Source organism: Panicum hallii, chromosome 3 (genome assembly GCF_002211085.1).
Source record: "Panicum hallii strain FIL2 chromosome 3, PHallii_v3.1, whole genome shotgun sequence".
NCBI classification, from domain to species: Eukaryota; Viridiplantae; Streptophyta; class Magnoliopsida; order Poales; family Poaceae; genus Panicum; species Panicum hallii.
The window spans coordinates 21,004,821-21,015,555 of NC_038044.1; the positions used below are offsets into that span (position 1 = coordinate 21,004,821).

At 54.8% G+C, this 10,735-nt stretch overlaps 1 pseudogene; it reads left to right on the forward strand.

Annotated features, from left to right (window-relative positions):
• Nucleotides 1-1,898: 1,898 nt before the first annotated feature.
• Nucleotides 1,899-3,330, forward strand: LOC112885333 (annotated as a pseudogene).
• Nucleotides 3,331-10,735: the final 7,405 nt, after the last annotated feature.

A 10,735-nucleotide genomic window follows, 5' to 3' on the forward strand; every position in this document is an offset into this window, starting at 1 on the left:
ATCCCCTGTTGCACCCTAATTTATGTCTGCATGAAAGCTTCCATCAGCACTATTTTTTATCAGATTTAGAGGTTGTATCATCCGTGTTGGATAGATGTAGTATTACCATCAAATTTATGATTTGCCTCTGTACGATTGACTATTGTGCTCCCAAATAGGTACGAAGTATTTTTTAAATTTAGGGAGCCACCTCACCTTTCACCATATATCATCACCGCCGCCATATGTACCAACAAGAAATGGCTGCATTTTCTTTAATTCAATCTAATTGACCCTCAACACTGCTCGGGGCGAGACTGTGAGAGACAAATCGTGTGTTCCTAACATTGCTGAACCTAGGTGATAAGTAGGGTCCCGCATTCGCTTCAATCTATGCAAACTTGTCTTTGATGTAGGGATATTCCGCCCGAACCGGTATAAACCTCTGTGTCTTCCTTGCACACCATCCGGGCCAGACGCGCAAACACAATTCACCAGTCGGCAGTACGAAACACCGACAGTTGGCACACTAGTTAGGTGCCTTTGCGCATCTTGACGACTTCATCAGGATGCGGATGGCCAACCATGCTAGAGGATGGGCCCCGAGCGTGCTCATGCGTTTCAGGAGCTTGGATTTCATCGTAACCACGGGAGGGGGACTCGAGCAGATTCACCTTCCGGTCCACCCCACCCGCACCACCAACCTTGACCCCGTTGTCAAGGCTAATGAGGAGCTGGGCCTGCACACGCCGGGGGATCGCGCTTCCGAGGGCGATTGGCTCCTCGATTTCGATCACGAGAGGCTGAGGCCTCAGCTTCGCATCTTCCTGGGTCCCCGACCGACCCAGGAGGATTTGCATCAGGTTCTCTTTTCACTCGCCAACGTAACGGTGCAGCTCTCTGGAGGAGGATCGCACTCCCCGGAAATCATGGCCGGGAACGCCCCGACGGCGTTTCCCTACGGTTTGCACAACGCAGCGGAGGGCATGTGTCGCTTCATGGCATTACGCCTTGGTTCGCCCCCCCCCCCCCCCAGATGACGAATTCGTGGGAATAACGGACTACATTTCGGAGTCCTTCCATGACATCCTCGTGGGGGAGTCGGAGAAAGTCTCTGACTCTAACTCCAGCATGGGAAGCCATCACCCCTCCCTGGAATGCTTCATGGCGGACTCCCCTGAGGGGCGCGTCGAAAGCGCCCACGATGGGAACACTCCCCCGGACATCTCTGACGATGAAGCCCGGGAGAGAAACCGAGCCCCACCGTGCGTGCGGCTGGACCAACTGCAGGAGCGGGAAAAGGAGCTAGAAGGGGCACGCCCTCAAGGTACAACGCTCCGCATACTTCGTAAGCGAAATCTTGGCCGATGCCAAGACTCGCTACCCCAGGTCCAGAAGCTCCTGTACGCCGTCCTAATCGCCAAAAGGAAGCTGCGCCACTATTTCAAGTCACACTCGGTGATGGTGGTCACGTCTTTCCCTCTTGGTGAGATTCTCCGCAACCCAGACGCCACCGGGAGGATCGTGAAATGGGCCCTTGAGTTGATGGGTCAGGGGATCTCATACGCCCCCATAACAGCCATCAAGTCCCAAGTGCTCGCCGATTTCATTGCAGAATGGATCGAGACCCAGATGCCCCCAGCAACCGTCAATGAGGAATACTGGACGATGTACTTTGATGGATCGCCGGTGAAGGAAGGAGCTGGCTTGGGTTTCATTTTCGTGTCTCCCCTCGGCGTGCGCATGAGGTATGTGGTCTGTGTCCATTTTCCTGCTTCAAATAATGTGGCTGAGTACGAAGCGCTCATCAACGGCCTTCGCATCGCATCGAGCTGGGCATACAATGACTTGAGGCCTGAGCTGACTCGTGACGTGTTGTTGATCTAGTCATGAAAGAGTTGAGCTGCCTCAGCCCCAAGATGGTTGCGTATTGCCATGAGGTCCGTCGGCTGGAAGACAACTTCGATGGTCTCGAACTTAACCACATCCCAAGATGGCTCAATGAAGCAGCTGATACATTGGCGAGAATGGCGTCGAGCCACCAGCCCATCCCATCCGACATCTTTGCTAGCAATCAGTATAAGCCCTCAATCCGCTATGAGGAGTCAGAACAGGCCGGGGCCAAACCACTTGCCTCGGACCTAGGGGCTCGCCAACCGTTGATCTTTTCCAACCACGAGGTCATGGAGCTCGACTTGGAACCAATGATGGGGCCCGACCCCTCGGCTGACTGGAGGTCGCCTTATCTCGACTACCTCCTCCACGAGGTGCTCCAAACTGCCAAGACAGAGGCCCAACAGCTCGCACGCCGCGCTAAGTCCTTCCTCATCATCGAGGGAGAGCTCTACAAGCGGAGCCACACCAAGATGCTACAGTGCTGCAAGATATCCATGGTAGGGTCTGCGGGCACCATGCCGCACTCAGGACCTTAGTCGGAAATGCGTTCCGACAAGGCTTCTGTTGGCCGACCACGGTGGCGAACGGCAAGTGGATCGTGCGCACCTGTGAAGGATGTCAATATTACGCTCGGCAAACCCACCTACCGGTGCAAGCACTCCAGACGATCCCCATCACGTGGCCGTTTACGGTCTGGGGGCTCGATCTGGTTGGACGCCTCAAGAAGGCACCGGGGGCTACACGCATCTCCTTGTCGCCGTTGACAAGTTTACGAAGTGAATTGAGGCTCGGCCGATCCCGACGATCGGATCCAAGCAGTCCGTGGAATCTTTCCTCGATATCATCCACCGCTTTGGTGTTCCGAACTCCATCATCAAAGATAACGGCATATAGTTCACAGGGAAGAAATTCCTCAAATTTTGCAATAACTACCACATCCGCATCGACTGGGCCATCGTGGCGCACCCCCACACGAATGGGCAGGTAGAACACGCGAACGGCATGATCTTGCAGGGACTGAAGCCTAGGATCTTCCATCGATTGAAGAAGTTCACCAGCGGTGGGTTGCCAAGCTCCCTACAGTTCTCTAGAGCCTCAGGATGACTCCTAGTCGAGCGACCAACTTCACCCCTTTCTTCATGGTCTACGGTTCCGAGGTAGTCCTCTCGACCGACCTAGACTATGGAACGCCGAGAGTTAGGGCGCACAACAAGCAAGGGGCAGAGGCATTCCTCGAAGACGTGATGGACCAGCTCGATGAAGCACGCGATGTCGGCCTCCTCCGATCAACCAAATACCAGCAAGCATTGCGACGGTACCACGGTCGCCGAGTTCGGGGTCGGGCATTTAACGTTGGCGACTTGTTGCTACGGCTTGTCCAGAGCAACAAGGACCGTCACAAGCTCTCCCCGCCCTGGGAGGGGCCCTTCATCAGTGCCGAAGTGCTCCGGCTAGGCTCCTACAAGCTGCAGACCCCCGATGGCGAAGTATTCACCAACAGTTGGAACATCGAACAGCTACGTCTCTTTTCACTTTGCCACTCTTTAGTGCCACTCGACCCCAGCCACGGCAGGGGGTCAGGCATCACTCGGGGGCTACCAAGGCCATACCCACTCAAAACTCCTTACGCCCAACCCAATCCTACGATTGGGGCAAAAAGATACAAGTTACGAAGGAGCAGGCTTTGAGTAAAGTTGGTCGGATTGCGGGAAGCCCACGTCCCAAGTGCTACGGTGCCTCCACTCACCAGCGTGATTAGAGTCCCCTCATTCGCATCTCTTTTCTCGGCTGCCTCAATATTAGGAACAGCCGGGCATCTTTAATTTTCCTTGCCAAAGGCCCTCCGAGCCAAAATCCAAAAAGTTTAAAAGTTTGTTTACACAACCTCGGGCGTCCAGGCCCAGTTCACCACCAAAATTAAACTACCTACTTAGGAACGACTTCTTCCTCCATGTTTGCAGCTAGGACCTGCGCAAAGGGGGGCAACCTCCTCCTCGATCTAGTCCAGCTCGACATTGTCGTAGCTTGGCGCGAAGCCTTGGCTCATCGCCTGCAAGTCGATATTCTCATAATGGGATTGCGCGATCGCGAACGACCACTGCACGCTGAGGTGCAGCGCCCGCTTCGCCATCCCGCAAGCCCGGTCCGTGACGTCGACGACCTGGACCGCAAGCGATCTCGTCCCTACCTTTGGAGTCATCTCGAAGTCATTCAAAACTAACTCAACGGAAATCCACAGGGTATCATGCTCGTCGGATTCCTTGAGGAGCATGGTTTTCATCTCGCCGAGCTCCTTCTCCAAGCGGCGGTCCACCACCACTTCATCTCCAAGTTTCTCATCGAGCACTGTCCAGACAATACGTCAACGACGTCAAAAAGCCTGCTAGGAAACTTCGAAAGGACATCCAAGGCAAGAAAGGTCTTACCATTCACTTGTTCACGGAGCTTGCCCGTCTCGGTGGTCAGGCGAGCAACTTCCGCTTGTCCAGTTGCAATCTCCACGGCAAGCTCGGCGGCCATTGCTTCATCTTGGAGCTTTCACTCCGCTTCAACGGCACACTCTTGCTGAAGGAGTGCCACTTGCTATTGGGCGTCTGCTAGGAAGGAAAATCAAACACGCGACGCCTATGAAACCGATAATTCGAGGGGAGAAGGAGAAGGATCTTACCCACAAGATTCCCCTGAGCGACCTACGCCTGCTCCTCCCGCTCCTCGAATAGGAGCACGGTGGCGTCACGCTCTTGGTTGATCGCCTCGAGTTCGCCATGAAGCTCTTCCACGGTGCCAACCAACTGGTCCCGCTCCCCTCACAGCCACTCGAACGCCTCGACATCTAAAAGCGCCCTTGCTCGGGCATCAGCCACCTCTTGGCAGGCCGCTGCGAGCTGCTCTGCCAGCTTCTCGCACCATCACACCTCTTCGGCATGGTGATCCCAGTTGCGATTCATGAGGAACTACGAAGAAGAAACGTGTCAGAAGTGCCCAGGAAGGACGCGAGGAACATGGATGCCGAGGTGCCATACCTGGCAGGTCAGGATGACAACATCACGCAGCGCGCCCAGCGTGGTGGACAAGGCTTCTGAGATGCCTTGGTGAAGCCGGTGTAAGGCCGCATCGTCAGATGGCCCTCGATAGGGAAGATCACGTCGGGCTCGTCCAGTGCCTCCCGGATCCACTACTGGAACTCTGAATCTCGGAGCAAATCCTAAGCAAGAGTCGTGCCGTCAAGCCGCACACTCGGCGCCATCCCGTACAGCGGAAGCGCGCGCACCATCGGCGGCGCCACCCGCCTCGAGTGGTAGGCTTCGATGACGCTGGCGTCGTAGATGCTGTAGCCCTTCAGGTACGCTATGGCACCTACGAGCAAGGCAAGCCTCTTCTTCTCCTTGTCCATGGACCCTCATGACCACACCGGCGGAGACGCCACAATCGAACGGCCAGTGAAGAGCGGAAGAGGGGGGCATCGTGGTTCTTGATGTAGAACCACCATGAATGCCACCCTTTGTTCAACTTCATGGTGGCAATGGCCATGTACTCGTGGGCCTGAGGTCCGTAGAGGTGGATTCCGCCGTAGCCTATCAGGGCCATCGACCCGTCCCTCTTCTTGACCAAGGAGACGGCGAAGAAGTACCTCTAGAGCTTGAAGTGAGGTTCAATCCCCAGGAACCCCTCACACAGCTTGATGAAGGCCGCGATTTGCTGGATCCTATTCAAATTGAGGTGCTGCAACTCAATCTAGTAGTGATGGAGGAGCCCCCGGAAGAAGGGATGAGGGGGCATCCCAAACCCGCGCTCATGGAAGTGCGTGAAGGAGACAATGTAGCCATCGCGCGACGTTGGTACCTCTTCACGGCCAGGTAAGAGACACTCCCCTACAGCGGATTGCGGGCAAAGAAGCCTGCGATAAGACCTCCTAGATGCGCCTAGCCCACGTCCGAGCGATACCATGACGCCATTGTTGGGTGGCGAAACGGGATTAGGAGCTCTCGTGAGGGCAGGGGTGTAGATAGGGAATGGCTTGGGCTTTGGCAGCAAGGAGACGATGAGGACAGGAAGACGAAAAGGCGCGGTGACGGCGGAGGGGCTAAGAACCCCAATTATAAGCGAGGGGAACGAAAGACGAAACAACGCCTCAACCCCCACGACCACCATGATGGCCGCGTTCGTCGCATTACGTTGCCCCGCCCCATTGGAGCGTGTGCTCATGCCACACTCGGGCTCGACCCTTCTGGGAACGCGCCCAGCAATGAAGGGGCCAAAGGCCCCCACAACTAGAAATTGATACGGGCTGAAAATGCCCCGATGGCCCATTAAAGCCCAAGGATTTGAAGGTTGGCCCGTTGGCAGGTTCACAACTGCCCAGGTCACCACCAGAGTGAGGGGTGGAGACAAATGGGCCCGCAAGCGGCCAGCACCTGGGCACGCAAGCACCACGGGCATCCCGACCCACGTCCGAAGAAAGGCAACAAGTTGTCGGGACCGGTCGAATGAACCTGATAACTAAACGGATCGGCCGTTGAGAATCTGGAATCGGTCACTAGCTGACCTACGCTGGATCCCCGTGGACGGACGGGAACTGGGGCCCACTCGGACCAACCCGTTAACAGCTCATCGTGCACCACGTTTCGACCAACGAGGAAAAACGTGGCATGGCTCAGCCTTTCCGCCTTGCCAGGGAAGAGATTGTAAGCCAAAATGACATCTTGACCGGACTTCCGCTAACGCGTGGGAGCTCGGAGGTCGGACTCGCATGGAGACCAAACATGTGGTCGCATGCGAAGGGAGGAGGAGCCGAAAGAGAGGGAGGGAGATCTCCCTGCTTTTTGTGTCCCTCCTGAACAGAAAAACCCCCGGGACAGCGCCTGACCCCTCGACAGGCTCGGGGGCAACAGCGGGGCATCAGAATTAAGCGCTAAAAAGCCCTCCTTTTATTCCAAAATTACCAAGGGACACAGTTACATGGTGCGCTCCGGGCGCATAACGAAAGCCATGAATCGGATTTATCAAAACGACCTACATTTTGGAAAGAGGAGGTAGCTGGCCATTGGCCATGTACAAGTACAAACAACTTAAGCGCCACCACGCAAGGCAGTGCTGAAAGTTTCCTGAGGTCTGCTTCAGCGAGGACTGAGATGGGACGGACGGCCATGTCGCAGTCCATCCCCTAACAGTGAAGTTGTCTCGGAAGCAGGAGCGGTACACGACCGTCGACGCGTACATCTTGTGTTGCCTTGACATACGCCTCAGTCACTGCGAAGCAGCTCCGGCAACGATAGCGGGAGGATAAGAAAGAGGGAAGCTCGGCTAGGCTGTGGGGCACCAAGCGGAGCCGACAGTCTCACACGAAATCAGGGCAGGTGCGGCAAGGCTCGCTCCGCCTCCCTACGAGAAGGAAGTAGGGAGTTGCGGGTGAGTCGCCACCTACCGAACGATTTCACGAAGAGCGACGAATCCGCCTTCGTCCTCCCGAGGAACCAGCACCTAAGCCAAGGCAATTGCCTCACGAAGGTGAAGTTGAGGATCTGGACGCTCGAGTTCTCCTTCATCATGCTCCTCTGCTCGTAGTCAATCCACTAATAGCAATCAATGAAGGACTGAGATCCAGCTCAAATGAGCCGAACCCGGGCTCTAGGAGGCCTAGTTCTACCACACATTATCAAAGGCTTTACCGGGTGGTCTCGGTGAAAACAACCTAAAGCCCAGCAGCGCTATTTATAGCTCCACTGAGGCAGGACATTGCCGTGGGGCTGGACGGGCCAAAACCAAGTAGCCAGCATTAAAAAGGCCCACCTGCCCCGGTTCTCGTCGATGACTATGGGCCCGACGGGGCAGCACGAGACAAGATGGGGCGGGCAGATGTAGGCTGTGACGGAAGCATGCGGCAGGCATCGTACAAGCCCCGTGGCGAGCAAGGACGGGCGTAATAGGAAAGCCTGCGCCGGACGACTCGACGATCGCCAGGGCTGCCGCCGGCAACTGTCAGCAGGCGATAGAGACAAGACCCGATGAGAGGGCGTCTGAACCAAGGCGTCGCCGCAGAGTACCCTCTGGACACGGTAACTAATCCTTCGCGTGAATCTGTGATTCGCCCAGAGGCTCGGGGGCTATGCCCACTGGGTTCGCTCGCGAGCACCCACGTGACATAGGAAGAGAGAGGGCTTTCATCGGTCATGTCAATCAAGGCACGGGGGCAAACACGTCAATAGGACCCTGTGCGCAAATCTCTGATTCACCTAGAGACTCGGGGGCTACACCCAGTGGGTGCACTCACTCGCACCCACATGAGCCTGATAGGGACAAGACCGTCCCGAGTCACGTCAACCTAGATACGAGACCGGGGACGCGTTCGGACCGGCACGGGACTCAACAACTGGGTAAAGCGAAGCCCCAGCACGGCTCACCAAGCCGCGTAGGGGCTCGGGGGCTACAGTCGGGGGTAAATATCACTGACCCCCCAAAAGTATGTTTCTTAGAAAGCTAATTATGGTTTGGCTCTCCCGTGATATGCAGCCCAGCCTAATCGAGGTTATTGCATGGCCACAGATGGCCCACCAGGAGGAGGGACACCGACGGCCCAATACCAAGCCTAGAAGAAGGGCACAAGCCACCTCGCCCGACCGCCAGAAGTTAGGCTCCGCCTCGCCTGAGCCCAAGGATGCAAGCGCGGCCTTGTCCGACCCCTGTGAGAGAAGCCCCGCCTTGCCCGACCCCGAGGGCACAGGCTCGGCCTCGCCCGACCCCCAGTGGGAGCTCCGCTTCGGGCGACCCTGAGGGAACAGATTCAGCCGTACCCACCGCAGGGATGTGGGGCCTTCAGGGTCTCATGGAATGACAGGTCATGCTGGGGATCGAACCTCTGGCACAGGGGCCGGAAAGGACGTGCCTCGACATGACCTCTGGAGAGGACAGGCCATTACCACGAGCCCCGGTCATCCGCCGCACCGGAGGTCAAGCCGTAAAACGCGCTGGTGACTCACGCCGCCCGTCTTGTCGGGGCTCACGGCACCCACCAAGCACGCCGGGGGGCCGCACCCGCCCTTTTGAGACGCACGTCGCACGTCACGCCAAGGGGGCGGCGCAGGGACACCCCATCGTCATCTACAGGACCAGCGGGGACCACATGTAGGGAGGAGGAAAAGCGGGATCCGGCGACCTCTCTCTCTCGCGTATCCGATCCCTACCCCCTGGCATATAAAAGGGAGGGGGAGGGATTTTGGAAGAACATTCACTCACCCACACAACACTTCACCACCAGAGACTTGGGAGCCCGTCCCTCTCTCGTCCGTTTGTAACCCCTACTGCAAACTAGTGCAAGAACACGAGCAGCTCGAACTACACGTAGAGACATTCTGTTCGAACCGATATAAACCTCTGTGTCTTCCTTGCACACCATCCGGACCAAACGCGCAAACACAAATTCACTAGTGGGCGGTACAAAACACCGACACCGCCGTCCTCCCCTCACAAGTCCGTGATGCTGCCATCAGGTTGTCCAGCAATCCCCGCCGCGCCGCCGTCGCGCCGTCACGAGATGCCCTTGTTTGCTGTCACACCGACCATATGTCGCGCTCGGAGCTTCAAACCAAACGGCCCTCGACACAGGCGAGCCTCTCTTCTCCCCGCGCCATCCGGCCCACCACACCTCGACGCCGTCGTCCCCACCGCGCCCGAACTGTCCGCATGGTCTGCAGCGCCGCCGAGGGCTGGGGTGCTTCCCGCCGTATGCTCGGCCACAGGAGTTTGGGCCCTTTGGCACTACTTTGAAATGTTTCATTTGTCTGATTTCATATAGTATTTCAATCCTTCTTGTCTCATATTGTTCCTAATAATTTATTCTGAATCGCTCCACATGTTTTCTGAATTCAGGCTGTAGTGATTGTTTGAAGCTGAGTAGGCAATATTCTGAGTTATCATGGCAAAGCAGACAAACAAAACCACAACCGAAATCTGAGAAAAACCAGGTGGGTTGATTACCTTGCTTGGTTTTTGTCGTATTCCAAAAGTGCTTTCAGATGTGTGAGTTGATTTTGTTTCTTCGAGGTGATCAACAAAGTTGGGGCAAGCCTTCTCTGTGACACTAAAACTTAGGTTGTGTAATGATAGTGAGTGGTACTCCTCCCTTGCTTGAGCTTAATCTCCTTTGGAACAACATTACCGTAAGACGATAGCAGCGCTTGCTTCTCCATGTTTGTGTGGCTGAAGTAGGTTCATGCAAGCAGATTCTTCTCTCCTTTTCTTTTTGTTCTTTATAATTCTTTTAGATCCCCAAAACAAGGTGTGTAATTCTGGTATTAACAAGTTTCTCTCCTTTTTTTTTTGTTATCGGTGCCTCGCGTTTTATCCAATGGGATGCTGATCCTCAGTCTAGCAAATTTCAGTATACATAATTGACTTTGATTTTTTAACGCAAATTAAATGTTGCATATTAAGGGATCTGCGAGACCAATGGAGGAGAAGGCCATCACGGACCTTCCCCATGTTATCCCCGTGAAAAGCCCCCTCCTCTGCCTCGACAACTCTATTGTCTTAATATCCCTATCCACGTATGCTATAAACTTATTTTCTTTACCTGAAGTCTATCTAAATATGTATGCAGATGCTTCTAAGCATCCCTTAAAATGAAAAAGAAATATAAACTATTTTAATTCTCTAGCTAATAACTGAAATCAGCACTATCCTATAATTTAAATCACCTGATCTTATTTACAGTCAATTTGTGGTTGTTGTGCTTTGTAGTACCCTAACTTTTCCTAAGGTTATGTAGAAAAGCAGTTGGAAAAAAGATTTTGGCTGTCTTGGAAACCATTAATTTACAAATACAGTTATACCACTGACTGGTCTATATTTGTGACGTGTAATA